This window comes from Lissotriton helveticus, chromosome 6 (assembly GCF_964261635.1).
Source record: "Lissotriton helveticus chromosome 6, aLisHel1.1, whole genome shotgun sequence".
NCBI lineage: Eukaryota > Metazoa > Chordata > Amphibia > Caudata > Salamandridae > Lissotriton > Lissotriton helveticus.
Window position 1 is genome coordinate 1553529964 of NC_136067.1, and position 15922 is coordinate 1553545885.

At 41.4% G+C, this 15922-nt stretch overlaps 1 protein-coding gene across 1 annotated transcript in view; it reads left to right on the forward strand.

The window, feature by feature from the left end:
• Positions 1–13528: 13528 nt before the first annotated feature.
• LOC144763600 (uncharacterized) overlaps positions 13529–15922 on the forward strand; it is a 75873-nt gene continuing 73479 nt past the window's right edge. The window contains exon 1 of the mRNA XM_078649343.1: positions 13529–13616. The gene's annotated coding sequence lies outside the window, so the exon portion shown is untranslated. The remainder of the gene's footprint in view (positions 13617–15922) is intronic.

Sequence of the window (15922 nt, forward strand, 5' to 3'; positions counted from 1 at the left end):
TACGACTTGCTCGTTAGCACATTCTTTTACTAAAGTTCTCGGTGAAATCAAAACAATGGCCGCAGGGTTTTGCCCAGGTTGTCATAGGTTTGATTTGTTATGAGAACTCCGTATGCCTTATCAGGGGCTGGAGGAATATCGCTTGTCTAATTAGATCGCAAGTGTTATGACCTAATCAGATAACACGTTCCTGTGCCGTAGTGTGACTGCGTCAGATAACGGTATCTGCATCATGGGGGTTTTCTGCCTCATGGGCTGGCTGCTAGTTAACTTGTTGGTTTGTTTAACTAGAATAGGGTCAGGAATAGGGGGATCGATTCAGAACCTATAGGAATACATGACACCCACTCCACGCTAACTATGGACATATTTACTAATCTAGGCATAGTATAACATAGTACAACATACTATAGAGTAGTGTGTATACCTTACCACCCCAAAATACATAAATGCATTTTGAAATTTTCAAATATACTGAAAAAAAAATTGCAGACATATATATATGGTATGCACTCAAGCTGTAGAAAAATGCCAAAGTAATCGCATTTGTATACATTATTGCTTATTTGGTATATGAGAATTACACATGAAATGGTTTCTTACAGAAAAAAGTTTCGAGACCATTCCATCACAGAATAAAATATCTTTATGAACATGCCAGCGGGCAGCTAATGTCTATAAGCTATCTAAAATTTAGAAACCTTAGTTCTCTAAGAATAGTTCTTACTTTAAGCAGAAGATAGTGTCCTGAAAAATATGCAAAAATATTTGGGGCTGCTGGAAAAACTGCTGTCCGTGAACTGGAGCGAAAATGTTCATGTGACTTTATTTTTAAAGTTGAAGGCCGAATTCAGGGAACGCCGTGTGCGAGCTTGCTCAAAAGTCTCTATTTCTGTTCGGGTGAGAACATCATATCATTTAGGCTTTCGAAAAAACTGTCAACAGCTTCCTGGGAAAGTTCCACTAACTCGGAAATAGGTGTAATCATGCATTCTTGCGCATGATTGTCTCCATTGACATTCTGATTTGCATTACTGACAGAAGGTCGTACCTGTTCGATGCTGCTTTCATCTTGAACTTCACTACCCATCAATCGTAGTGGTGAAGCTTCCACGAATGCCGTCATCAGGATTGGTAGCCTTTGAGGGCAGCACAAAGCATGAACCTTGATCGGGCTCAACAATGTTTCTGCATCCATCGGCGCATCCGATTGTAGCGTCAGACAGGTGTCTAACACGCATTCTTCTCCGCATAGCAGACACCTCAATACAGGTAAAACACATCTTTGCCACATTGGTCGAAATGATAGAAACCAAGTCATGTTCAGGTCTCTAAGCCGGGAGAGTCCCAGGATTTTTGATATCCGGTCCCGGTATCCAATGGCTAGGATTGTTTCTTCCCTTGTCGCAAGAGTTTTGTCTGTGACATGGGTTGCCATAACGAAAAATAAGGACTAAGAATAGGATTCCTGCAATTAGTCCCAGGATCAGGGGAAGTCCGCCAAAAATCGAATGGACGAAATCTGGAAAAATACCCAGTATGGTTTTGAATGGTGAAAATGCCATCGAAAATACTGTCTTAAATACCTTTGAGACCCCATTGGTATCAGAAATATTTAAGATTTCATTCAGGATTTCCGCGAAATGTACGGGGGAATTAGTTGATAATAATGTATGTATCTCTGCAGTCGTCCTTGCGACTTGTAGATCATACGTTTCTTTTGATGACGAGAGCCTGGTAGGCGTCTGAAGAAGGACTGTTTTCATTCTGCTTAAAGTATCTATTCGAATAGAAGTAATTTTCAAATCGGGCCATGCCCTTGCCTCCCTGTCTGGGAAGGAGCTGGGGAACAATGTGCGTCCACAGCACTTGACCTTCGCAGTAGTAGTTACTAGATAAGGAGTCCCGGGCATAAGACTACAACATCTGCGGTCTACAATAAGAATGTAACTCCCATTATAGAGTCTTTGAAAGAATGGTTCTATTTCTGTTGCAGGTGCGCCTTGCTGGTGACATGAAAGGTTGTATGAATTCCCTTCACAGGCTCCATGCAAACTAATTCCGTTACACAGAAGTGTGCCACTCAGTGACATCGCACAATTGTTGCCAATAGGAAACACTTTCTGTCCTTTATTACTGACACATGCATGTGAATAGGGCAGGTTCCATGTTGTTTTAAGGTACCCCTTTCCCAATTTCTCGTACATGCCAGCCTGTATATATTTTTGGCAGTATTGAAACCTGAAGGTTGAGATTGGAATATTTATTATCCCATGTATTATCCATTCATTGACAGGTCGTTCTGACATTGTCATTGGTAATCTTTCTAGTTTTTCAATGCTCAAGATTGTATAATCAGCACCCTTTTGCGCCATACTGATTTGTCTATCAGTAAGGTTAAAGATTTGGAATAGTGACGTTGTGTTGATTAAACGCCAAGGCACATAGCCTGAACGCAGATTTTGTAACGTCCAGCCAAGCTGTACAATAGAACGCAATTGTGACTGACCGTGTTGTAATAGCAGTAAGTCTTGCGATAATATATCGATTGCTGACGACACAATGCTGTCCAAAGAAAAAATTCTGGAGGACAGAGTCATTAACCCATTGTCCACTACAGAAAGTGATTTTTCCAAATTAATACGGTCAATTTCCCGTATTCTCTCTGCTGTTTCAATTTGAGTAACCTTCCAGGCCTCATTGTATGCTGCATATACAGAGGCTGCTATGAAACGCTTTTGACGCTGTTTGCGTGGTCCCAAAGTGAAATCACGCAAGTCAGCACCATCAGTAAGTAAAGTTAGGTGTTGTTTAATTTCTGCTAGTGTGGAAGTTTGTAGCCATTGAAGGCATAATTTGCCCACACTGTAGGTGGTTATTATCCCTGGGTGATGTCTTTGAGGATATCTAGGGTGTGGCCTGGTCATTTTGAACCCCTGTGTTTTGTTCAGGAATCTGTCTTGACAGTTATTAGTATCTGTGGGCCAGATCAACCACTGTTTCCAATCAGGATGTGTTCTGTTTTGGTTTAATATATGGTTTACGTCTATCTCTTCATCTGTATCAGAGTTATTGCTAAACATTATTGGCTTTGGAATAGACGGTTTATTTAAATCTTTGATTTTGGCTAAGCCAAGACAGGTGGTCTGTTGAACAGTGTCATTTAAAAATATCATTTGTTCTGGGATCATGCAGGCTCTAAACAAAGCTTCTATACCCTGTACTTGCCATTCTTTTGTACCCCAAACACTTTTCAATTCAACATTTTTGTCCCAATAATCAAATCCAAAAGTATTCATTTGTTCAAAAAATGAGTCTGAATATAACAATTTTGTGTTGGTTATCATGGTTTTGGTTCCTGTCATGTTCGACAATTTAAAATAAAATGTTTCAGCATTACTTGTGTTAAAACCTGAAAAATATGAATATTTGTCGTAAACGGTTCTTGAGCTCCCTTTTGGAGGTGTTGCACAATGTTCCCATTGATTATAATTTAAAACGTTTCTAGGTTGTGCAGATCTATGTAAAAAGTGGTTACCATAGTGGTTATAGCAATACATACTGTCATAATTTGTAGAACCCTGCAAATAATCATGTTTGGTAAATTTAGCAGACATTACTAAGTCAGACATCATATTATTAATGCTTTCGAAGTCCCAATCATCAGCAAATGAGTTTGGTTTTGCAAAGTCACTCAATGAGATCTTAATTTGGTGTGGATATTTCAGGATCTCGACCGGACCATAAATTTCATAGTCAGTGTTGTCCCAGGCTACCCCACCAGGTATCGGATTGGCTGTGAAGTTGGCTGAAGAAAGTTCTCTTTTCTCGACGTGTGAAGATGTGTGTGGTTTGAGGATCAAGTTGATTTTCTGACTTGCTGTGTCCATTTTAGCATATTTTCCCTCAATGAAGCGTCCCAAAGTAAGTACCATGATGAGCCAAAGTATGAGGATAAATGTACCAAAACCCACCCAAAATTCAATCCATGGAGAAATCAGATATGTTTCTTTCAGTTGTTTCAAAAGTTCTTTAGCTTTATCTTTAAAGGTTTTTGATGATGGCTGTGTTTTTGAGTCACTGAAGCCTTCAGAGGAATCATCGAAGTTTATGAAGTAGCCGGATGCAGTTCTGTCAATTGTTCCAATTGGTTCAGGATTTCTGTTTCTTGCATTTTCACTTGGTACTTCATTATAGATTGGTGTGTCTCTGCTAAATGTTTTTATTTGGGTATTCAGAGGTCTTAGTTCTATTGCATTGTTGCATAGTCCTTGTTGTTCTTCTGTAGGCGTTTCAAATGTGATGAGCCTCTTCGTTAGGACCTCTGTACTGGTAGCAAACCTTGGTGTTCTGCTACTTATTGGGAGTCCACTTGGCCTACTGTTTGTTATCGGCCACATGTTGTGGTTTTACCAGGTCGATGGATACAACTCGGTTCTCCTTTTTACCAGCAAGTGGCGGTAGTACAACTGATCTTGTCCCGTTGACAGACAAGACAGGAACTGCTTTTCTGTAAGAAGGCCCAAATTCCTTCTTTACCGCGATCTTTTCCCTGACTAGATCCCCGACTTTTGGAATCCAGACAGGTCTTGCTGGGACAGGTGGTGGTTCTTCAGTGGTTGTTGGCTGTTGTTTCAACTTTATGTTGCTCAGGTATTTTCTTGTATTGTTTACGTCCTGCAAAATAGCCAAACGGTCTTTGATATCAAAGGTTTTTTCTTTCACCACTGAAGTCTGACTATCAATGTCAGAGATCATCATCCTAGTTCCAAATAATAATTCGTACGCACTGAATCCCTTCAGAGAATTTCTTGGCAAGTTATTGAGACTACGTTGGACACTTATTAGATGTTTGACCCACCCAGCTCCCGAACCTAATATCCTTTCCGCTATAGATTGCTTTATGCCTTGGTTTTTTCTTTACACCATCCCGTACCCTCAGGAAGGAAGTGAGAAGATTCCCGCTGGGCTATGCTCATTTGGTCATGTTTCCCCTCAGGCTTGAGGGCTAGAGTGGAGACAATGGTCAAACGTAGCATGCTCTTAGCGTATATGCCATTTAGACTCGCAAATCTTTGTATAACAGTCCGGACGTCAGCCGAGTGCTGGTGATCTACATTATAAGTGGAACTAGCATGTATATGTTAATCGCAACCCTTCCTTTTTACTCCTGATTTTTTCTGGAGTAGAACGACGAGGTATTAAACTGTTTCTTTCCCCACTGCGATCTCTGTTGCAGTTTGGGCAGTTTTTTACAAACATGGTATGACGCAGGCTCATGCCTGGCCACCAGTACCTTGATTGTAATTCTTCCAGAGAATCTTTTAGTTTAAGGTGTCTGAGACCCTCGCCCATATGTGCGTCTGCGATTAACAAGTTTCTCCTGTCCATGTTTGGAATCACCCTATCCCCCACTCCAGGGATTCGAGCAAAAGGGACGGAGTTTGCATCGATTATGTATGTATAATTGAGTGGATAGTTGATCGGTAACGCTGAGCAGTCGCCTTTTGATGACGTTTTCACTGCCAGCACTGTTTCACCGTCAATGTATTTTAATGTACGCTTTTTTCGAACTACGGGAGCCGATTTAGTGGCTGCCGCTGCGGCTGTTTCAGCCAATGAATTCCCTACAACGTGAACGCCATCACGCTGATGACTCAGTGAGTGAGTCACGTGAGTCTTTGGTAGTTCTTTTTGTAAAAGAGCTATTTGTTCCCAGAGCAGTTTCTGCTTTATTGGTGCATCTGTGTCATCTTTGTAACCTTTTTGAATCCATGTCTGCAAATCGCTGTTATATGATTTGACGCAGTAATATGAATCTGACACTATAAGTGTCGGGAATTCGCGATCCGCATTATCTAGCGCCATTTTTAAAGCTAATATTTCAGTTTGTTGTTCTGAATTACTTTCTACTGAGTGTGTCTTTGTTAATAGAGGTTTTAGTTTACCTCCGCGCCACACTTCTTTTGTAATCTCACATGTGGGGTTGTATGCTTGTTCTCCCCAAACGGAGGGTTGAGCATGTCCGTCTGTATAGATTACACAGGCGTAATGTCGTAAAGGCAGAATGTCGATTGGCAGAGGATATGTTTTTTCATATTCTAGATTTTTCAATTCTTCTAGTTCTTAGAAAATTGTCAACCAGGCTATACTTGATAATTCATATCCTTCGTATAGGACTGTCAGATGGGCAATTCTGGATTTTTTAAAGTTGAATTTGTAACCCTCTGCAGCGAACCCAAGTATTATGGTGTTCACTCTTTTCAAGTGAGTCATCATCTGTTAAGTAAATGTCATCGACATAAGATAATGCTTCATCATCATATAGTTGTAGTAATTCTGTTACTCTCGCTGAGAATACCCCCGGACTGTTCTTGTACCCCTGGGCTAACCGACAGAATTATTTTTGAGTGCCATTTACTGAGAATGCAGTTAAATATCTGCTCTCTGGTGCTATGTTTTGACAAAAGAATCCATTAGAGATGTCTAAGGTTGTTTTGTATTTTTTGCGCACTATGTTATTCATTAGTGCAGCACTGTGTGAGTTTTGCACTGCAAAAGTTTTGCAACATGTGTTAAGGTGTCGGTAATCCAAAACTAGACGATATGAATTGTCTGGTTTGGAGACCGGAAACAAAGGATTGTTCATTTGTGAGGTGCAAGTTTCAATCACCCCCTGGTATTCTAGCTGATCTAGTATTTCATTTACCTGTTTTTTAGCTTCTTGCTTAATTGGGTACTGCCTTTGTGCAGTAGGTTGTGATTTTAGCTGGATTTTGTGAGGAGGAGAATCCTCATCCCATCCTACATGATTTTTATATAAAGCAGGTGCTAGAGCCACTGCCCACTTTCTAGCAAGTGTGTATTTTTTATGAATTGGAATTTGATTTGAGAAGGCAGGCATAATTACTTCTTCGCCATGAGGGCACTCCCTGACAAACTCTGGTGGCCAGTCTTTTTCAGCTAGAAGGATGTCATAACCCTTGGAGAGGTTATCCCAAAATAGTCCCCTTATTTTCCTAGTCTTATCTCCCTCTATACGTAATGTTATCTCGTATATCTTGTGAGGTTTGCTAACCCTGGTGTCTGCAGTTTCCACTTGAAGATATTCATTCGTGTCCACTGTCTCCAGATGATTCATAAGGACTTTGCGAGCTATGCTCACTTCTGCTGCGCTGTCTAGCATTGTCTGAGCCCACTCTCCGTTTTTCAGTTGTGTCCTCAGTATTCTCGGCATTGTTAACTACCTTGATACTGGCTACCTTCTTTTTTGGAAATTGTAATTTCTTTTTTAGTTGAGCAGGTTCCTTGTCTTTGGACTTGGCGTGCTCTTCTCTTTGTTCTGATCGTCCTCTTCTTTCCGATTTCTGCGAGGAAGTCTGAAAAGATTGAGAGGGACGCGTATCAATGTCTTGATATCTATCAGGTTTTTTTTATATTATCCCTATTTCTAAGGTTATATCTTTTCCCAGAGGGGTCACTCTGGGGTGACCTGTGTCTTTGGTTCGGAGATTTCTCTCTTCGCCTAGGAGACCTTCCTCTGGACTGGAATTTCTTTTCTTTAGGATTGGATTGTTTGTTTCCATCCCAGTTCTTTTTTGGTGAATTATTATTAAAAAATATTTTTTCTGGACTTTCAGTCAGTTGCGGTTTTACTGGTATTCCACCTAAACTATCTCTACCTAGTTCCTCATAGGATTTTTCTATGATTCTGGCAATTTCAGCTGGTTGGTCTGCTATATCTGTCTCTTTTAACCTCTGGCGGATCGCCACGTTGGCTGCTTCACCTTTTATGTTGGCTAATAATATAGCAGAGACCTGCTTGAAGTCTTTCAGTAATTTCATACCAAGAGTTAAAGCGGGTTCTGGACCGTATTCGTCTTGAATTTGTTTTAGCACATCTGGTATCACCGAAATGGATGGAACACCGTGCGTTTTTGTGTAGATGGAAGCAAAGACTGTACCCCAAGTGTCACAGTCCTCTATGTGTGGTGCGATTCCCATTGGGAGACAGATAGTCAGAATCCTGTGTTTTTCTAGCGGGGTGGTGTCAGGAAACACCGCCTCTATTTGGGTAATTTTCTGTGCCAACCAGAATGGTATTTGTTCCCGTTTAGCCGGTACTTTACCTAGGCAGGATTGGATGTTCTGTGGTGTAATTTTATTTGTGTTCCCCTGGTGAGGGGTCAGCTGTGGAAGTTTAATCGCTGGCTGAATTGTTGAAGTCCGCATCACATACTGAACTAATTGTCTATGAATTTTTATTAATTGTTTTAGCTGTGTTAACAGCTCTGCTGCAGACATCCCATTGATGTCTGGATGTGGTGTGTATCCGGCTAGGACCGGCCACGTTGCTCCTGGTCTACCTAAAGGACCGAGACTGGTGATGTGATTATTATGTTTTAGGGCGCCATCAAATAAGAGCAAATGCTCTTGGAATTTGAGTGGTACTTCCACCTCCTCGAAAGGAGTGTACTCATTAGGAGGTTCCTCTATTTTGTAATAGTGGAAGTACTTTGTTACAGCATTTGCTGCTGGAAAATGTATCCATGAATAATATACCTCTGTCTGCCGATATTCGTGTGCCTCAATTACGAATATGACTGTGCCACCTCTAGGTGTCAGTCCATTTTCTATAAGTTTCAAGGTTATAGATTTTCTTTTAATGACCGGGATGAGTATTATATCCGGGTCTGCATTTTGTAGTGCAGTATCAGCTTCTGCTATGTCAGCTGCTAATCTAACTGCCTCTCTTTCTTCATCACTGTCTGTCATTTTACTGACAGGATGGTTATTTTGTTTGTTTGCAGATCAGGTTTCTTATGGAAACAAAGATTAGATGCACAATATTTTGGAACTGTTTATCCTTCAACGTTGACTATACCAAGAACCATACATAGGAGTTCCCTCCTGCGAGGTCTGGCGGATATAACCTTTCACCCACTCCAGACGTCTTTGGAGTATTATGGGAAAAGGGGTCTGAGTGAGAAAGCACGACTGAGTTACTCTAAATGTCTTACGTTAGTTTTATCGCCCTTCCAAACACGTTGGGCGCCATGTAGTGTAGTTCCTATCTTCCCAATAGGCTCTGCGCATTGGAATAATACCTACAGCAGTAAAGGCCTAGGCCAGACGTTAACTAGGTCTACTACTGTCGATACTAGACTTAAAGTTTTGGGTTTGCCAGCGTAGCTCAGAGTTCACTAGAAACTTTCTCGAATGTTCAAGGAGGAATTAACTTCCCTGATTAGACAAGAAGGGATTTAGTTTCTGACAACCATAGAACATGACAACTTTGCTCTCCCCTAATCAAGAGTCAATCTCGAGAGTCGTGTGAACAAAAGGCAAATTATTTTACTCAGTCAGTACGTGCATTCTTAGTCTCATCAGAATGTAGAGAAAAGGAAGAGACGGGCGTGTTCAATAAAAAGGTGTTATTTATTGATCAGTCTCTTTTCTCATACAAGAGAAATGGATCGATATTATTGCAATACTTATAGTTAAGTAAAGTGCATACATTAAAAGCAATAGTATAAAATAATACTGTAAAAACATTGATATGGTTTCTAAGCCATAAGATGTTTTAAAACGAATAAAATATATTACATACACATATACATTTGACTAAACGTACTCAACTGGTGTTTCTAGATACGCCTACCCCGTGTACCTGACCTAAGTCTAATACGTGGGCGGGAATAGATAGTTACAGTTTAAGTTAAGTTTGTTTTTGCCAAGTGAATAACTAAAGAATTCTCTGTGAGGGGTTATTCAGTTCTGTACCTGGAATTTAGGATGAATGAGGAATGGTATCTCTCTCTCTGGTCTCGATATTCCAGGCTGCCTGCGAGGGCTACCCGGAAACGCCGGTGCTGGATTCTCGGCAGGAGAAAGCAGCGCGTCTCTCAGCGCGTCAGAAAGGCGGGGCTGCGCCAGCGGGGTCTGCTCTGCTCTTCGCTTCGGCAAGTATGGCTGCTCCGTCTCGTCACCACGCGTGTGTTTGCATATGGCAAGATCGGTAATATTTATACCTTTAAGGTGCCGAGATTGACGTAAGGATGGACATAGATACGTCAATAAAGATGTCATACGACTTGCTCGTTAGCACATTCTTTTACTAAAGTTCTCGGTGAAATCAAAACAATGGCCGCAGGGTTTTGCCCAGGTTGTCATAGGTTTGATTTGTTATGAGAACTCCGTATGCCTTATCAGGGGCTGGAGGAATATCGCTTGTCTAATTAGATCGCAAGTGTTATGACCTAATCAGATAACACGTTCCTGTGCCGTAGTGTGACTGCGTCAGATAACGGTATCTGCATCATGGGGGTTTTCTGCCTCATGGGCTGGCTGCTAGTTAACTTGTTGGTTTGTTTAACTAGAATAGGGTCAGGAATAGGGGGATCGATTCAGAACCTATAGGAATACATGACAGCTGAATCTACCCACCCATTGAAGACAGAGGTATCCTGGCACGGATCACCTGTAAGCTTAGGGGGGTGTTATTAACCACATCGATGCTGATGACGAGCTCAGCTCGTCATGAGGTACACCTCTCGTACGCTAATGACGAGCTGAGCTCGTCATGAACCGCGGGTTTTTAAAAACTTCAGCGCACAGCGGGAAAATGCGCTGCAGTGATGCGGTTAAGCTCACAACCCACGGCTTCAGGTGAAATCTACCTCCAATTTCTCCTATCCTCATATATTGATCTGACCTGATTACTGCGGGCATCCCAAGTTAGTTTAAAAGGGACCAGCCAGTGATCCGACCAAGTCACAGGTGAGGGATCCTCTAACTGTAATGTATGATCATTAGTAAAGAGTAGATCAAGCGTGTGGCCAGCCAAATGCGTAGGTAATAATACTTTTTGAGACAGGTTTAATCCTTTAAGGGTGTCGAGCTGTCCCTCAGCCATGTTTCAATTAGAAACGCGACATCCCAGCCATTAGTCTTTAGGGTGCGCTCGGCCTCTTGTCACCACAATAAACCAGTGACTCCATTTTGTCATAGGCCTCTCGAGTCAGAATGGGAACTATCACTATCATAGAAACAAACACAAATAAACGTTAATTTAAGAAAACTAGCCCATTCTGTTTACCTCCCCCCTTACTAAGGTTTCCCTATTAGTAATTACCTAGCAAACAAGCCACATATATGCATAATATACTTACTTTAGGTCCAGTCTCTAGCCACAAATACAAAACAAAAGCACATTTATGCTTCATTCCATTATCTTGAAGCAGCATGTTAGGACAGGACACGACAAAATTACATAGTTAGTTAGTTATGATTGCGACATAAGCAAAAGTTAATCCCACATGTTGGTGTATGCGATAATTTATTCTAAGTTGGTTAATTTCTCATGCACCAGTCTATTAGGTCAAATTATTCGTTATTGAAGTGTGACTTCACAAGGGGTATACAAAATGTTGTTTCTTTCCCTTGCTCCATCAGCATCAGTTGCCCCATTCAAGTCTATGGAGATTGGTCCATCGGAAAAGAGGCTGTGGGCTGGGACTGGGGGACTAGTCGGTCTGAACCCACAGGGACGCTCAACTCTTGCAAGGCTTGGGGATGTGGGGATACCTTTGGTCCTCTTCTCCAAGGGCAACAGGTGCGCAAGTGTCTTTAGGTGTTAGATTTTGGTCACCAGGAGCACTCTCGTTAGAGGGGGTCTGCAAACAGAGGCTGCAGGTGGAGGAGGGAAGTCCACAGTGGGCAAGTCCAATGTGGGCTTTGTCTCTGGAGGGCAGGGGGGCCTCGCTGACACCGTTGACCCACTACAGCTTGGGATCGGAAGCACGGATACCATGGTGTTTTTTTGTGTAAAGTTCTTTCGGTCAAGAGCACTCAGTCTTCTTTGGGGTGCCTGCAGAATGTAGAGAAGCAGCTCCGCTGCTTCACGGAAGTTGTTGAGTCCTTATTGAAGGCAGGCAGTCCTCACAGGCTTTGGAAACACAACAGCTGCAAGACGCGAAGTCTTCGGGGAAGTTTCGATGGGGAACAGGAGACAGGCCGGTAGGGCTGATGCCAAGTCAGGTTCTCTTCCTCAGTCTTCTGCTTTTGCGGTTTAGGACTAACCTACTGTGTTATTGGGGACATGGAGTCATTTGGTACCCTTATCCCAGTAGCAAGCATCTCTGGAGTTTGGCATATATTTGGTTATTATATGTAAGTACCGCAGTGAGGGTATTAATGCACTTGTAAGGAGTAGTACTTGTGACAAGTTACGCCTGTTAGTGCTACCGGCAACTGTTTTGTTTTTTGTCAGTCAAATGTTCTATTGTATATTATTGTGACATATTGTAGCGCTTACTACTTCTATGTGGGGCCAGATGCGCTTTCCTACTAGACGAGTAGGCTACATCTTTTAGGGTGTGGTGTCTTTGTTTTATGGGAAATGTTCCCATATAGTGTGTGATGACCACCGAAGTGCAGCTATCATGTAATAGGACACCTCACTTAGCAGTGTGAAAGAAAGTTTATGGCTTTCAGTAAGCTGGAAGCTTTAAGCCGAACTCTTTATGGTATTTCTTATGATCATAGTCCACTTAGCTAGTTACTGTAGTATTGGGATATTGCACTTAGAGCCATTGACAGTCTCTATGGATCTCTTACTAGAAGAGATCCGGGCCCTTAGTCCATTTGTTGAAGAAACAAATTCTAAACTACAAACGTTAACAGACCGTTGGTCACAACTAGAGGAAAGAATTGTCACTGCGGAACATAACATTGAATCTCTGAGTTCTTCCAGTATCAAGGCAGAAGCTTTTCAATCTCAAGTGGCATCTCTCCAGAAACAGGTCGAAAATCTTGAAAACAGAACTAGACGGAACAATCTTTGTATTTATGGTCTACCAGAGGGATCGGAAGGTACAGACGCTATTACTTTCTTCAAATAATTTCTTTCACTGATCCTCAACTTGCCAGACGGTACTCTTCTTAATATCTAATGCGCTCACAGAATGGGACCTGCATCTTCCATGTCTTCTTCCAGTGTGAGGAAACCAAGAGGGGTCATTTTGTATTTTCTGGAATACACCGATTTGCTTAGGGTCTTATCAGCAGTCAGGTCTCTTAAATGAATTTCATGGTCAGGCAACCCTTTATTCCTCTCGCAGGATTATGCAAAGGCTACGGCCGACAGACGTAAAGGGTTTCTGGTTATGCGACCACATCTTTGCTCCATTAGTGTATTCTTTGGTCTTTTTCTCCCGTGTCTTTTTAAAGTGACCTATAATAACAAGACATCTACTTATGAAGATCCTACAAGACTGAAAAGTTTTCTTTATTCTTTCAACGCACAAAACAATGTACACCTCCTCACCGCATATTAAACAATTTGGTTCTGTTGCATCCCCTGTTTTCACATTTATGAACGGTTTTAAGAAATCTTGCATATTATTAGCTGATGTTACTGTTCCACTAAACTTCGTTGAATTATATTATCCTTTTTTCTCTCCTTACAGGTTTCGTCTCCTTGTCGTATGATTCATCTGTTGTACCTGTTGTTTGCTCTGCGGTACTCCCTGCCTTCCCCCATCGAGTTCAGGCGTGTCATTGGTCCATGTGACCTTATCACCCCCCAACTTTCATATGCCTTAGAGTTTTTGTAGGTATGATATTCCTATTTCTTGTATTTATTTTTACTGTACCTTCATCTTATTCTAATTCATCATCCTACCCCTTCCCAACCCTCTTTAAATACACTGAATTTCGATACTTTAGATATATCTCTTCTTTTCTTTATCTAAACCTTTAGAGTTTCATTGTCATTTTTTATGTATATGTATCATATGTTTCTTTTAATAATGTTTGCAATAAGGCTGATTCATTCTATTTTTTAGTTTGTTCCTTTACTCTATGGCTTTAAACATTGTCACGTGGAATGGTAAAGTCTTAAATTCCCCTGTTAAAAGACAACAAGTATTCTCATATTTATCTAAATTAGATGCTTCTATAGTTTTGTTGCAAGAAATACATCTCACAGAAGCTGAATCAATAAAGCTGAAGAAAAATTGGGTTGGTGAAGTCTTCTTTTCACCTGGCGACAGCAAAATAAATAGTGTCATAACTTTATGCCACAAATCACTGCATGTCAATCTCCTTTAGAAAATTCAGATTAAGAGGTTAGATAGTTGTTTACCAATTTAATGATTGGGGATGTCCCAATTTCTTTACTCAATGTGTACGCCCCAACCATGGGGACGCTTCAGTTTGGTACCAAATCTACCGATTGCTCAAATCCCCGCAAACAATTTCATTCTTGCTGGTGATTCTAATCAAGTAATTGACCCTTTCCTTGACCAGAAATCTAGCGTCTTTTACATCAACCAAAGCACATAAAACCTTTGTACAAACTGTGAAGCATATACACCTAACAGACGCTTGGAGACTATGTAACCCGGCTTCGCAGGAATACACCTTTTTCTCCTCACCTCACCAGACCCACTCAAGAATTGATTATGTTTTTATCTCACACAATATTTCCCAGTCCTTACTTTCAGCAGATAAGGGTCCCATACTCATCTCTGATCATGCTTCTGTCTCACTACAATGAGACATTTTGCCTCAATCTGATCATCCCAGGAGATAGTGTTTCAACAATTCCCTGCTTTTAGACCCTAATATTAATGCTTCCTTTATAACCTTCTCTCAGGAATATTGTCAATTTAATAACACAGATACTTTGTCCTTCCATACAATCTGGGACGCCTATAAGGCTTCTGCACGATATTTCATCATTAAATACATGTCTAATAAGCAAAGGATAGCCCGGTCATCGAACGCAGAGCTCCTTTATAAGATAAAGAGGTTGGAACACTCTTATCATACTTCAAAATTGAAAGCGTGCTTCACAGATCTTATAAATGCTAATATTAAGTACAACAAAGATACATCAGCCAGTGCTTCTTTATGTCTATTAACAACTAGTGCGAAATTCTATGGAGGGCGAAACAAATCAGGCAAACTATTAGCCAATTATCTCAAGACCAAACAGAACAAGCTTCATATTGAATCTATATTGGATAACAACAACACTCCAAAACACAGAGACATATATTTTATGAGAATTCAAAAAGGACAAAGCCCTAGGCCCAGATGGTTTTATTGTTGTATTTTGTTTCCATTTTGCCCAAATACTCCTACCAAAGTTGCAAACCCTTGTTTCTTCTTTCACTGAAATGGGTAGCTCTTCAAGGTACTTTTTTGGAGGCCCCGATTTGTCTTATTCCAAAAGAAGGCAAAGATTTATGTCAGTAATCTATGGATTATGGAGGATTACAGGTAAGTAAACATATAAATAAATAAAATGAATATCGTTGCGTGCACTGCATCGCATTTGGGGATGCAGTGCGCGCAACAAAATTAATTTTATTTATTTATATGTTCACTCACCTGTAATCGTCCATAATTCATAGATTACTACCCCCCCACCCTGACCCTCCCCACGTCACTGCCCGGCAGCTACTCCCACCACTGACCGCTACTGCTCTACACGATTTCTAATATCTCTTTATCCATCCCTATAGGATTATTTCACAAAATTAATTCCATCCTTATAGCCCACTATCTTGCTTACTGCCACCAGTATTTGCCGCTGTGACCAGGGGAGAAATGGGGATGCCTGCTGTTGATCTGGGCCGACCGGATGGAAGCACTACACTTCCCATCACCCCGTGCGGCACTCAACGCTGCGTCCTGCATTTCAGTGTGCCAAGAGGCGCTTAAAAGGGGTCCGGGGCTCCCACACGCCAAGGCGGGCCAGGCCTTGCCCGTCATCGACCAGAAGGGGCCGGGCGGGCCACAGCTCTTGGTTGTTTACTGTAACCTGCATACAAGAAGGTACTGTGTCCCTATTTCTACCTACAAAAGTGCAAGGGTTTTGCTTGTAGCTGATGTGAGAAATTAGCCTGTCATA